At 36.8% G+C, this 15,322-nt stretch overlaps 1 long non-coding RNA gene across 1 annotated transcript in view; it reads right to left on the bottom strand.

The window, feature by feature from the left end:
- The window catches only part of LOC115286526, a 42,362-nt gene extending 28,365 nt beyond the window's left edge, over nt 1-13,997 (bottom strand). Inside the window, exon 1 of the long non-coding RNA XR_003906108.1 lies at nt 13,937-13,997. This is a non-coding gene — a long non-coding RNA (uncharacterized LOC115286526). The remainder of the gene's footprint in view (nt 1-13,936) is intronic.
- Between the last annotated feature and the right edge of the window lie 1,325 nt (nt 13,998-15,322).

The raw sequence follows: 15,322 nt of genomic DNA, 5'->3' as shown, positions 1-15,322 counted from the left end.
TCTCAAAATGTCATGTTATCATCATTGTACTCTTGAAATACGAAAAGTGATAAAAATCAAGTACACACAGCCTTTGCCTGTCCTTCACAAACACGAACTTAAAAATTGTACTGAGTGAAAGAGGTGTGTGACATACCCTTACTCCATTTTTCTGTAGTTAGTTATCTTGATAAATGAAAGTCAAATATATTTAAGTAGATATTTCAGACTTCAAATGTTAATTTGTTAAAGAAAAAAAGAATTACATTTTAATAGAGACTCTTAAACACAATCTAAAAGACATTTTGGGAAAGTATCTCAAAATGTTGATTTTCTAACAGGAAATGGATTCTGAAAAAAAAATCACATCCCAATTAGCGTCACTCATGACTTTATAAATTCTTTCTTTTATGTTTTGAGGAACGCAACAGCTCAAGTTAGATAAAAATTAAAATTCAGAGGTTGAATTCAGCTGTGTACTTGAACATTGTGTAAATTCACTGAGCTGAGGCCCAGATTTGTTTACTTGAGAACTTTTCAATAAAATCCTTAAATGTGCTTGCAGCTCCAAATAGCTGCTAAAATCACAAATTCTAAAGCTATGAATTTTTGTGTGTGTGTGAAATGGTACACTGAAATTAACACTATACTTTTGAATAAAACACCAAGGTGGTACATAGAAATGTCTGCAGTTTTCTTGGCTCAGGAAACACAGCTGAAGCTGTGTCTATCATGTTGCCAGGCAGCAATTTCTTAGGCTAGTACCACAGTAACTCCCAGTCCAAGACAGCAACGTCATCCCATGTTGGCCACACTGTGGAAAGTTTTCACTTCACCCATCCCTCTCATTTGTGAAACACCTGATTTTGCCTATTAAACTTTCCCCAGCTCTCCCTGAGATCACAAAGCCACCTTTCATTTTCAAATGAAATGTTTCCCACTTGAATTGTTTCCAATCCCCATTAATCTATTGAAGAGCAGATAGGAAAACGAAAGGCCTTTGTAATGTGATGATGATAGTAATGGCCAGCATGTATTATACACTTACTATGTGTCAAGCACACCAGTAACACTTCACCTATGTTATTTCATTTAATTCTCACTCAGCTACTGAGATATTCTGTATTTCACATTTAAAGGAAGCCATGAGCACATTATGATTTTTTAACATACAGATGAAAAAGGGAGGAAATGCTGCCAAATAAACTATGATGTAATATTTTCTTGTCACTTCAAATTTTTATTTTATACTTGTTAAAAGTGTTCTCTTGTCATATCAGCCTCTCACTGCTTTGCAATCTTTTTCTCCACATACCAAGGGATTTGGGATTTCTCCTGCTTTCAGTTGCACGGCTTGGTGTGTGATAAGCAATCATTTTGCTTGCACGTCAGTAACAAAAGGAACACAGTTTCAGCTACCTGAGGGTATTTTCCTTTCTTGGATATCATAGAGACCCTTTTTTTCTTTGCAAGAAAACCTGGCATAACAATCGTTCTTCCAATGATGAATTGTTGCTTCACAAATAACAAGTTTAAGCTCCACTGCTTTGTTTCTGCATGTACAATAACTTTTTATCTTAAAGCCAAATGCACTGTGTAACTTTTCTGAAGACAATTTAAATGGCAAATTACCTCAGCATGTGCATTAAAACCAATACCTATAACTCAGGTAAACTCATGGCAACATGAACAGCAACGACCAAGTGTGTGTGTGTGTGTGTGTGTGTGTGTGCGCGCGTGTGCACATGCACACACATGCTCAGGCAATGCCCCTATATTACATGTGCAATGGTAATCATAAAATACTATTCATTGTATAAATAATCTCAATTTCTGAGATGTGAAAATTTAGCATATTATATTTCATAGAATGTATAACATATAGTGTGTTCAAAACATTATATAATTAGTAAGAGGCCAAGCTAGAATTGTTACATAGGAAATCTGACTCTGGAGCACATTCTCTTAATTGCTACATTACACTAGTCTTAGAAAAATGAAGAAAATAAATCCATGCCCTTATCTTAATTTTGCCATAATGACTTAAAGTTGGAACTCAATATAACTTTCACTTTACGTTTGTAGATTTAATTTCAATCCTTTGCAGCTGCTTCTTGTGTTTTTATTAAATAGTGACACCAGTCATTGTACTCTGTATAAAGAGGTGATGGTTTCTGACTGGAGGGTTTATGATCTAAATTAGACAGGACAAAAGCAGGAAAATGAGATGGCAAAAGGTTGTGAGAAGTTGGTGTTGGTTTCAATTTGCTTCATTTTCATGGTGCAAATGTTCTTAATGCTTCCTGAATTCACACTTCCCATCTCGTTTTCTCCCAATTATTTGCAAGGCATGTCAAGCAGGTGGCAACGTTCCTTTTGTTTCAAGTGAAGAACCTGAGTATAGCCATATTCATACAGCTAGTAAGAAGATGAGACAGTTCTAGCACTCACATGATACCTATATTTGGAACATAACCATCTTCAAAAGAAATTATAATCTTGTTGCTACATTTAACAAATGGATGAAGATAACGATCTTATCTGATCACACAAAACTCTCCTGGAAAAGGAGAGTTCGATGATACCCCAGATTTCATCTACCTTGACTTTAGTGAAAATGCAACAAGATGGAATAGGATATGCTCTGGACCCAGCCTGTCTTGGTCCATATCCTGGCTTTGCCACCAACTAGATTTGCAAACTTGGTCAAGTTTCTTAAACTCTCTGTGCCTCAGTTTCCTTATCCATAAGGTGGGGATCATAATAGCAATAAAAATTCTAGATGAAAAGAAATGAAAGGGTAAATTCTATTAGTAAGATTAAATATAGCCTAGAAATCATGGCCTTTAAGATAGAAACTTAGAAATGATGAGTAAAGAAAATGGGCAGGGGAGGAGGAAGCACTGTTTATTGTTATATTAAACTTGGATTGACTACAAGTTCACCTTCAGTTTTTGTGCATGCTATTATTCATCTATACATATCTGATCTTTCTAGAGGCCCTCAAAGGGTTATCAATTCCCAGCCCAAGTCTTCTGCTCACTGAATAATACTCCTGTTTAAATTTCCAGAAACATATCCACATATCATTTCCACAGTCCCAGTACTATTTGCTTATGCGCTTCAGCAAGAACATCTGATAAACACAGGCTTTCTTCCCAAAGCCATACTGACTCTCGGTATTGTGAGCACACTCAAGAGACTTACTAAGCAAATGAATGCCCGTTGAATTCCTATTTTCACCTACTTCCCTTTTAGTAACGAGATAGTTACCAGTTCTTTTCAGGATTGTTAAAAAGCATGTCCACATGAAGATAGTATACGGAAAAGTAATTTCTCATTCATGACAGTATTAGAATGTTCCAAAGGGGTAATGGTGAAGAAAAATAGTACAGCTGTGTTGAAGTATCTTAATTCAGCCAGTCTATTTTCCCAATAGAAAAATATTGGCTTAATATATGTCACATATGTATATAGCTACTACTACTGCACAACATACTCTTCACATTAATGTTGACTGGAGGGCCGTGAATAATCTCAAACATCAGAAAATAATAATGCTTTTGTTTACAGCAGACTATGATAACTCTGTCTTGTCTTTCTATTTCTCTTCTTGGGTTTTCAATCCCAAACATTCCCGGTACTCCCTGGGCATACTTGCAAAGGTGAGCACATGATCCAGGCTCCTGCAATCAGAGGACTGCATCCCCTAGACCACAGTGATTTAGGAATAGGCATGTGACACAGTTCAGGCCAATCAGACACCTTCTTGGGAATTTTCCACTTTCACGAGAACGATTCTGTTTTCTCTCTGTTACAGTGTTGAAAGGATAAAAGCTAGAACTATTTGTGGCCATATTTCCCAGCCTTAAGGAGGAAACATCCCTAGTATCAAGAAGAATAAGGTGCAAAGAGAAGCAAAATCAGAGATAAAAGTTTGTCACATTTCCAAAGGGCACATTCACCCCTTACATTACCTTGTGCCTTATATACAATTCCTCTAGAATACCATGTGAACGGTCCCCTCTGGAGTTGCGCCACTAAGTAGTTTTAGTAATGAGGAAAAAAAAATATGCAGGTAACTTGAATACTTAGCGAACTAAGTATTCGAGTATAAGACTTGAAGTCTCCAAGGACCATATTCCTAGGGCATGTTCTTTTGTTCTATCAAATACCCAACATCCTGTCCAGTTTCATCAGCCTATTAATTACTTTCTTAGCTAGTTTGAGTTCTCTTCATTTGTAACAGCAAGAGTCCTAAATAATACAAACTTCCTATGACTGTACAAAATGCTTTCATACAGGTAATTTCATCTAGGCACAGAGAATGTGTCTATTTTATATATACCAGAACAAAAAGAGGTTAAGGATTTGCCTGCTGCTATAGTCGAACAGATTCCTTTTTTTTTAAGTAACAGAAAACAAAAGGGGGAAGTGGAGGAGAATTATATCTAGGTCTCTTCCATGTGGGTTCAGCAAGTTTAACCTCCAGGGTATATTATGTCACACTTATTTGTCTCAGAATTCAGGCTTGCATTTGGGAGGAAGCATTCCTGGATCCTCACCCACTCACTGCTGATTCCAACTAAGTGATCTTCATTTCTCCTTCCTACACTCTGAATCAAGTGCCTGAACAGAAGCTGACTGTTGAACCCCAACTGTATTTACCAATATCTTTTAATAATTAATATTTATTTAACATGTACTATTATTTATATATTTATTAAGCACACCAACCACTGTTTTAAACGCTTGTATTCACTCACTCAATCCTCAGTAAATACATGTAAGGTAGGAAGTACAACTGTCCTTATTTTATGCATGAGGAAACAGAGGCAACAAAAGATGAGAAATTATGTAACTTGTGTAGGTCACAATGCCATTAAAGGGGGGACTGTAAATTCAAATATGGGAAATGGCACTCCAGTGTCTGTCTTTGCCTTTGCCTAGATGCACATCACATGGTGCCCAGGTGCTCTGCTTGAGACCCTTGTATACATGTGATATCACCTTTGCACCTGTGCTGGACCTTGTTCATCCCCACTCTCATATCTTGGGTCTACATTTCCTGTTTCATGCCCTCAATAGCCTGTCCTATGGGACCTGATTGATTGCTTCTCCTCTTTAACCTTTTTTGGCTCTCTCTTCATCTATATAACATATGTGACAAAAGGCAAACTAATGCTCACTGAATCTGCTCAGATAATATTTGTAGCACCTGATCCCACAAGCTGACAATAAAAGGATGGACCTAATGTGAGTGAATCCCGTGCTGAGCTAACATTATTGGCAGGGAGTATTTGGAGGGTCCACAAGTAACAAAAACTGTCTGATGCTTTTCTTCCTCCTTTTTTTCCTCTCCTATTGGAATTTATAATATGAAGTACCAGCTGAGATAAATTACTCTCCTTCTGAGACTTATTCACTATATTTACCAAAAGAGTTTGCTCTGTATTTGCAAAGATTCAAGTATTGAAGACAAATTTGGGTAAACTTAAAAGTATAATTTATAGGAAGAGTATCAAGTGCTGATAGAATAAAGGGAAACTGAAAAAGTAGGCTTTTGAGGTTGCTAAAAGGACACAAAATTTCAGTTATATGATGAGTAAGTTTTGAGAGTCTAAGGTATAACATGGTGACTATAGTTTATGATACTGTATTGTATACTTGAAATTGTTAAGAGAATAAATCTTAAATATTCTCACCAAAAAAATTAAAGGTAACCTTATGAGATGATGCCTATATTGATTAACTCAACATGGGAATCATTTCACAATATATACATCTCAAATAAATATATTGTATACTTTAAATATACTATCATTTTACTTGTCGAAAAAAAGAAAAAACTAAGCTTTGAGAAAGAACAGGCAGAAACGCAAATCAAGGCAGCTCAACAACTTAACTGGCACCTGGGTCTAATTGCTGGAGTAAATGTGCTTCAAATAACTTTTTTCTTGACTCAGCTCAAGATTCTAGACAAGACTAGCTTGAGTTCTGTGCCTGGCTTTCAGTTAGGGCATGCAAGACACATGACTGATAATTTATACTGAAGTTGCCCATAAATGAAAAGAAGAAACTCCCTCAAAAGTCACAGTAAGATTGAGAATTGTTGATGGTTGTTAGGCAGCCAAATAATAACACAGCAGTGTCTATTGTACAGTAGTGACATCAGCACCATAGCCTTGACCATGAGTATTGAGGAAGTTGTTCCCAATTCCAGTATCTACATTCAGTGGTACTTGGAAGGTTGCTTTTATTCAAAACTTTATAGAGATGACAAAAAATTTTACTGAGATCAAATAACTCCAGACTTGGTAATGTTACCTAGATACATGTTAAAATACAATGAACTAGGAAGGAAACCTATTTATCTCACATAGAATTTGTGATAAACCTGGGACAAGGAGATTAAGGGAGTGGTTTCTCCCAGAACTGACTCTCCTCTCTGGGTTCCATGATTTTCCATGCTGGCACACCTACTTCTGTTTTCAGGGTTCTTTGTTCCTGAACTTATTTAAAGTCAAAGTTTGCCCTCCCTCAAACATTCCTCTCAGACTTGAACTTTCTAATCTGTGGCTATGTCTTCTCTGATGACTACATCTCTTCAGAGGATCAGTCATCTCTGGGCTGCAACTATCCAATACAGTACACCTTTTAAAAACGAAATCACTTCTTTGGCATAACAACCAAACACTGATTCTCCTTTGCAAGGAAACATGGATACCATGATAATTTCTAAACAAGACCACTCAAAATCATTGATCTTTGCTCACTTCTGTCCTTGCACTAGAACCTCAGTGTTAGGTCAAAAGCCTTATATTTAAATATCTTTTGGGATGTTTACACTTCCTGGATGTTATTCTTCTAATAAAATCAATAGAGTCAATCAAAATCCGATCTCCTTACTTGGTAGTAAACATGACCTCCCCTCATGAATGAACAGCATTTACTTCTTATACCTAGTGGTCAAGTCAAATTTAAAAAATCAAGGTTTTCATTTTGAGCAAATGTTCTTCACAATTAGCAATAATGGCATTACCCAAATCCATTCAACAGGCAAATTCATTCAGATACCTGGGGTTTTATTTTACTGTTGACTCAAAATGATAGATCCATCAGGATCAATAACAACATCCCATATAAACTCTGTTAAGATTTTTTATCAGGGCAGATAGGATAGGCTTAGGCTATGCCACAGATTATATGGCACAAGTTCATGTCTCACTTTCACAATGATGGCTATAGATCCTAGCTCATCTCCAGGGAAGCTGCCCTCTTTTGAGTTGCAGGAATTAAAGCTTTCCGGAGTCTTTGTGCTACACGTTTGCTCATTCCCAACTCTAGACTTCTCTCTCTCTCTCTCTCTCTCTCTCTCTCTCTTTCTGAAAACTATCATTAGCCCCCATAAATGCAGCAGCCTCCCCTCATTACTCTACCTTCCTCTCACATACTCCTCCCTCAGATACTCACATGTGTCATTTCCTCCTCCACGTTCCGGAAGCTCCCAACTCAGATGCTCATCAACTGCTTAGTTACCTTGACTACTGCCACCTTCTTCTCTGCCAATTCTCCTTTGTCACCTATCCAATCTATTTAAAACCCCTCTGCCAAGATATTCTAGTCACACAGCTAAGACCAAGACAGCTATGTCTGTCTTCCCACCCGTTTCTAACTTCCCTTTCCTTCCTGACTTCGAACTTCTGGCTACTTTTATTTTAGTTTTAATCTATCCATCAACAAAAATTTACTAACTCGCTTGCAGGATTCTATAAACTGTACTAGGAACTCTATTCAAGAAAAAATGTAACGTGTTTCCTATCACTAAGCATATTGCAATGTACTGGGGATGATAATATAAATGGAAAATGAAACTTAAATATATTTTTAGTAACTACTCTATGTTAGTTCATGGCCAACAGTTGGAGTTCAGTAAAGGGTGATAGATGCTTGGACTTGAGAGTTGGTTTCCAAACCATTCATTAGAATCATCTAAAGAGGCTAAAAAAAAAAATACTTCAAATTCTACTGATTCATCATGTGTACAGATGGAGGCACTGGAATCTGTAATTACATATGCAAAACATATAATCTATACAATATGGTTACTGTATGTATGTGCATGTGTCTGTCTGTATGTATAATGTATGTGTGTGTTATAAACATATATCCATACATTATGAGTAAAAATAAACACCTCCTCAAGTGATTTTCATGATTATTCCTGTTTATGATCCAAGTCTATTCCATTCTTATATTTTGTTAAATCAAAGCCAAACATAAATTGCAGAAAAGTTTAAGTGCCTTAGCCAAATCACATAACTAATTACTGAAAAAACTAGAAGTTCAAACTAGAAGCTAAAAGCAGGTTTCTTGACTCACTGGCCCCCACTCCTCCAATGCTATATACTCCAAGAAGATGGCAGGAGGATTTAGAACTTCAGCTGACCCTTGAATTATGGATAGGTTTCATAAACATGGAATATTTCAAGGGAACTTTCTTCCCACCTCTCATCCTATGCAACTAATTTAAATTCAATGCATATTTTGTGTATTTATTGACAAGCTAACCTATATAAGGCATCTACCTGGACACAATGGAAGACAAAAAGATTAATGAGCATGCTACCACCTCTCAGGGAGAATTTACCTTTGAGAAGATACTGCCTTCCAAAGTTCTTTTTAGCCTGGGGGCCCCCTGGGGAACTTTGTCAATAAGCAAATTCCTTTTGTGTACCTGAGACTACTGAATTTCTGGATTGTGAAATATGTATTATTAACATGCTTCTCAGTTGATTCTTAAGGACAGTAAATCCTGAGAAACATGGTGGTGGCAAATGAAGACCAATGGCACAGATGATACATAAGATAAAGGTTTTCAGTTCAGAGATGTAAAGAGAGAGAAAGAATATTCCTTCAATATTGTAGTAAGGACAAGGCTATACTTTGCTTCTTTAATGACTTCTTTAACATATTAAGAAACTGAGACTGCAGGGCCACCAAATAACCCAAAGTCTGGGGAGACAGTGTTTTTAGGGAGAAACAGGGCAAATATTTACTGACTTGTGGCAGAAAATGCTAGATACAATCTTAGCTGAAACAAAGATGCAGCTAAAACATTTAAACAAATTACTAGAGGATGAGGATGAACTAGCATGAGAGTGTCAAGCTCCTAAAGATCTCAGCTATAGGGGACTTTACACACTCTTGTGGGCTTGGACTCCATGAACCCCACCAGACAGTCACAGGGAATGTTAGGGAGAATCCCGAGAAGGCATTTCTTGGGGTGCTATTATGGGAGAAAACAGTAGCTGCTGCCAAAACCCTGGCTCAATCCATCACCTCTACGTCTCCTACAAAACAAAAGCCTTAATCTTCAGGGGGAAGAACCGTGAAAACTATTACCTTAGGGCTCTAGTGGAAACCCAGTGCATTTAAGGGACAAAACAAAAGAAAGCAAGCACTACCCCTCTGAGTGGGGCCAGAACTCCTACCAGTTGTGAAATGGGCTTAGACTTTGAGGGCATTACGCTAAATGAAATAAGACAGAGAAAAACAAATACCATATGATTTCACTTGTATGCAAAACCTTAAAAAACCCGAACTCACAGAAACAGAGAACAGACTGGTGGTTGCCTGAGGTGGGATGGGGGGTGGGGGAGAGGTGGAGGAAATGGGTGAAGGTATTTTAAAGAAAAAAAAAAAGGAGAACCTAATCAAAATCCCTAATAAGAGCCTTCTAACAGAGACTAGTCAGCCAACAGAAATAAAGTGGTTGCCTGAAGGCCCCCAAAAGAAAACAGAAATAGTAGGTCAAAGGCTATATCTTATCTTGAGAAAAATTGAAATGGCCTATATCTAATACACAACTGGGTTAGTTGTAGGCTTTTTTATTCCTAAATCAAATTTCTCATAACCTTACATCCTTCATTTGTATTTGATCAGTTTGGAGTTCTTGTCCCACCTGGGTAAGATTAAGTATGGTTGTTGAAAGATCTGGGTGCCTATTTGCTTATGATCTCTAAAAAGTATCATAATATCCATTCACTTTATTTCTGTAATAACCAAAACTTTGTCTTATCACAAAGTTTAATGAAGTAAAAACTCCCTGGATTACTTTCTTCTAGTCCAGAACTGAGGTCTGTATATTAGGTAAACTGCCTAATCTAAAAAGTTGTTTTAAGTTTTTGAAGACAGATGTACATTTTATATTGTCCCAGATGTTCTATCAAAGTTACTACCAATTTTCTTGTATCATTTTTTCTCCATATAGATGAAATTTTCTGAATGGCATTACCCTATACTTTCATCAACTATAATTTGTCAAATGACCTCAAAGAAACTCTTGTTAGACTTTTGCTGTATATTAAGTTTTATTTCCCCTGGTCAATCTTCTTGATCTTCTAAACATAAATATTTAATAGTTTCCACTGAGTGGGAAAATAACTTCTAAAAAGGATTATTGCCCAATATACTAAAGAAGAATGCTCATTTTCTAAGAATTTATTTGCAAGCAGATAATCCTTACTTTTAAAATACAAAATATAAAAACCTTATATATATTCACTATTTGTGAAACTTATTTACTTATCTAATAAATTATTTACTTAAAGAGGAGGGGCAGAGGGAGCAGAGAGCGACAATCCCTAGCAAGGTGCACACTGGGGCTCGATCTCATGACCATGAGATATGACCTGAGAAGAAATCAAAAGTCAGATGCTTAATCGACTAAGCCACCTGGGTGCCCCACATTTGTGAAACTTTAAATGTCTTCTAAGTCTATTTAAATGAGGAATGCATGTGGAGCACTGTAACTCTAAAGCATCATATAAAAATGTTAATTTTGTACTATTAATACACATACTATTATAATTCACTCTTTCAACAAACATTTTATTTAAAATTCTTATTTAACAATTACATATTTTCAAGTAATTTTCCCAACCTTTTCTTCCCAGTTTGCCTCCCAGATTGAGTCTGGTTCATCTCTATAGCCTCACAATCTAGCATATCACCTGAAACATAGCAAGCACTCAGTAAATTAAATGATTCTAGTGTAAGGCTAAACCAAACAGACACCATGACAGGCTTTAAGTTTCCCCTCTGAACTAGAAGGCCTAAGTTTCAGTTTCCCCAAAACTATCAGGCAGTTACACATTGCCTAGAGCAGGAGAGACCACCTTGCGGTATCCAGTCACGAAAGGCCAGCTACCTCTCCTCACATTCCTTAAGCTGAGGCCTGCAGATAGGAACATTAGATAGGACCCTGTTACCTAATGTTAAAGTTAACCCAATAGTCGCCGAACAAGACCCTGGACTTGCTCTGTAATTGGTTAATTTCAAAACTACTCTAAATATTGTGATTGGGTCCCGCCAAAAGTAACGAATGCTCTAAACAAAATGTACGGTTAAAGTTGCTGCCAATGCTGTTATACAATAATGATTGGATCACTGTATCTAGGTCACAATTTCTTGTAACTCCCCCTTTCCAAGCCCCATATAAGCCCTACTCATCCATTGTTCGGGGTTCTCAGCACAGATCCACTGCGCTGGTGAAGTCTGTGAGCCGGAGTTTAGGCCCTGGCGAGCCTAAGCCCATAATAATAAAGCCCTTTGCCTTTACATGCGTGCCTCGGTCTCCCTGGTGGTCTCTGGCCATTGAGGATACTAGACATTCTCAGTTTCCTCCTTCCTTCTACTTTCAGTGAAAAATAATATATTCTAAATTATGCTGTGGTAACATTACTTGGTCGCTCCCAGTTTCACTCCATAATGACGTATCGTCTTGAAAAGAACATTTCTCCTTTGAATCAGTTTAAACTTGCCTGAGTATTAAAATAATTAATGGACCTTCAGACTTTAAATTTTACATCTTCATTCAAACACCATCTTTTTTAAATTTAATCATTAAAGGGCCACCATATGTTTAAAACTCATCACGATTGTTTAGGTAGGGAGAGACTGGTGCTCCCTCTGCTGGTTCTAGAGATAAAAAGGGAACTGGAAAACCCACTCCAGTCAGTCATCCTGGCAACAAAGGCTTCTTACAACTGGAACTGAATTAACACACCACATTGATACCCATGCTTGTCAGATGTGAAAGACACTATGGAAAAGAGATATCTGAGACTTAAGATTTAAAAAGCTGTTGTTTAAAACCAAGAAAAAGAAACCTAGGAGAATAAAACAATGAAAAATGTAAAATAAAAGTTAACAGATTCTCTTAAAATGATGTGTATAAAAAAAAAAAGACAGTTTCTTTCTTATTGTGAAGTTATTAACTTGAATACCCAAAATATATGCGTAAAGTATTTTAAAGTTGCAAAGTGGATGAATGATCATTATCTCAGTTGATGCTTACAACAAATTCTGTGAGTTAATAGGCCAGGGAACACCGTCACTATTGTCCCTTCCATTTCAAATGGAGGTATCACTACAAAGGTGCTTACCTCTTCTCCAGGGCCTGCAAAACAATCCCATGACCCTTCTATGTTTTAGGTATTAATAATAACTAAATTCTAATGAACACTTACTATAGCCAGGCACTGCAAGAAGCAGTTTACAAGCAGTGCCTCATTTACTGCTCATAACAATTCTGTGAAGAAGTCACTAGTATTATTCCCATTTTAAGAAATTAGGACGCAGTCACTTTTCAGAGCCAAATTGTTATTAAAGAGTATGCCCCAAATCCAAAATAGGTCATGTGGAAAACTCATCAAAGCCCACTCAAAATCATGTGATATATTATTTGGAAATCATAGTACCCTTTGCAGAATGCCATGAGATATCAATATATTTGGTTCTATTGTATAAACTAGAAACACTTTTTCTAGAAGAAAGTATTACTATAAAATATATATAGGTATCAGCCAAAATATTTTTTAGAATTTATTTATTTACTTTAGGGCAGGGAGAGAGGGAGAGAGCAAGAACCCCAAGCAGGCTCTGTGCTGTTAGCCCCCTGATGCAGGGCTCGAACTCACAAACCATGAGATCATGACCTGAGCCAAGATCATGACCTGAGCTGAAATCAAGAATTGAATGCTTAACCAGCTGAGCCACCCAGGTACCCCATCAAACCAAGGTTTATCTATCTATCTATCTATCCACCCACCCATACACACACACATTTATATTTATATAATTTTTTATATTTATGTAAGTATATATAATTTTATAGATTTCTATATTCATATAGTTGTGCATAAATTACATACAATGTATATCAAAATTATAGATCTTATATAATTTTAGAACTCGAAGTTTGTACCTCTTACTCCTTTTTGCCTAATTCACCTACACCCCAACCAAATTATATTTACATTGTATGTGTTTAAATATACAAATATATTTCAGATTTGGAGAGGAATCTTATGTCCCAGAATGCCTTCAACTCTAGTAAGTACAGACACCCTATGCCTTATAGGATTATCACTTATTTCACTCACTGAATTTTATAAAAGTTGAAATTCTTCAGGATATATTTCAGCTATTTTCAAATCAGTCTTGGAAGACTTTCCATATCCTTTTATAAGATAAAATTGGCATAAATTAAAATTTATTGAAATACCCTTACCCTCTCCCCCATGATTAAGTACATGATTAAGCTTTGTAGTTAGGCTTCACATGTCTTCTTTTTAGATCTTTAAATATGTTTTGCTGAAATTCTGGCTTTTCAAATAACTTTAAATAACATGAGCCACTATCATAAAAATGTGCACAGTAACAGAAATAACATGAGATTGAAGTCAAGACCTTTTACCGATCCTAATTTTTGGCTACATCATCCCCTTTGCTTTGCAGTATTTCTCAACAAAATTACTCCGAGTTTTTACAGGGAATGCAAATTTTTCAAGCATCTCTAAAATCGTATGTGTTTCTATACTCCTAAAATACACAAAAATTTTCAGGAAAATATTTTATCAAGTTAAAACCATATAAGATGAACCCAAATTACCTTATAAAGTGATGAAAAAGCTTGATTGTCTGTCCAATTTGCCATTTCATGCTCATTGTTTACCCAGCTGCATGTACCACTGAGCAAACAATCAGCAGCAGTTACCAAGGTTTTACAATAATAACAAATTATGAGGTAGAATCTTAGAATTCAGAAAATTCATCCCATAAATTTAACTATTTTCTGAGTATTTGGGAAAAAAAAGCAACTCAGTCAAATTTTATAGCAAAAATCCCAGTGTTCTGTGGGAGGCTAGTTTGAGAATACACCTCTTTGGATTCAGATTTTGATCCTCCCAATCATCTAACTTTCCATTGATGCCCCAAGAGAAAAGCAATACAAGAAATTAAACTCTGTTGAACAGCTTTTAATTTCATTTTACATTTGAATAAAATTCAATTTAATCAAACACCCATAAACTGGCTCACAGGTAGGAGAGAATGGGAGAAAAGGCACTGATCACCTTACAACTAAGTTTTAAAAAACATCAGCCAAACCTTTAAAGAATGGGTAAAGGGTGAGTGTGGGTAGGATGACAGTAGGAAACCCCTGGCAGCCCTGGACACAAGAAGAATTGGTACTTGCTCCCAGACTCTTTTCCATGGACTCCAGCAGGTGCTCATGAGAAAGATGATGGCACAGTAGACAACCGGAGAGAGTCCCCTACATCCCAGACCAGCAGGAAGACAGTGACTCCTGCCGTAGGGAAAGCACAAGCCCCAGAGACCCTGCCCAGACCATCCCCTCGAAAGTAGCAAAACCTTAAATCTCTGTGAGAGGGGCAGAGAACACTCTGTCACTACCAGACACAGGTAATGATCCACTGCTGATGGGGAAATGTAGAAGAAAAACTCCTTTAGCCCTGGAGGAGGGCCAGGAAACAGTATGGAGTCGGCCCCATGATCTTATGTTATGCCTTTACAGGTATGCTGTCACTGCTGGAAGGGGCAGAAAACACTCTCCTGCACTAGGACATCAGAAAGCCAACCCACTCTTCCACCACCAAACCCCACCATTAACATACAATTATCAGAACAGCTAGCAACTTCACTTCTAGGTGTTTGCCAAGAGAAATAAAAGCTATGTCCTCACAAAACCTGTACACTAATGTTTATAGAAGCCTCACTCATAATTGCTAAAAACAACCTAAATGGAAACAACCTAAACATCCATCAGTTGGTGAATGGGTAACAAACTATGTCATAGTCAACTAGTGGAACACCACTCAACAATAAAAAGGAATAAAAACTACTGTTACATGCAAAAACATGGAAGAATTTCAAATGCACTGAGTGAAAGAAGGAAGAAACAAAGGGTACCTACTGCTTCTATTCATATGACACTCTAGAAAGGCAAAACTATCCTGACAAAGAGAGTTCAATGGTT

This window comes from Suricata suricatta, chromosome 3 (genome assembly GCF_006229205.1).
Source record: "Suricata suricatta isolate VVHF042 chromosome 3, meerkat_22Aug2017_6uvM2_HiC, whole genome shotgun sequence".
Lineage (NCBI taxonomy): Eukaryota > Metazoa > Chordata > Mammalia > Carnivora > Herpestidae > Suricata > Suricata suricatta.
This window is presented reverse-complemented; position numbering and strand designations above follow the sequence as displayed.